A 206-nucleotide genomic window follows, 5' to 3' on the forward strand; every position below is an offset into this window, starting at 1 on the left:
TTCCGCTTCTTCCGCTGGTTCAACAGCTGCCGCGCCAGCGACTGCATCGCCTCCACAAGCTCCTCGCTAATCCCTGCGCAGCAGCAGCAGCAGCAGCAGCAGCAGCGGAATGAGCTGTGGGATGAATTGAGGACGCGCGGGAGAAGCCCGCGTGGACTTGCTGCTGCTGCTGCTGCGTCTGCTGCTGTTGCTGCGTCGGCTGCTGC

The sequence above is a fragment of the Eimeria tenella genome, genomic scaffold (assembly GCF_000499545.2).
Source record: "Eimeria tenella Houghton genomic scaffold, Eth_scaff2398, whole genome shotgun sequence".
Classification (NCBI taxonomy): domain Eukaryota; phylum Apicomplexa; class Conoidasida; order Eucoccidiorida; family Eimeriidae; genus Eimeria; species Eimeria tenella.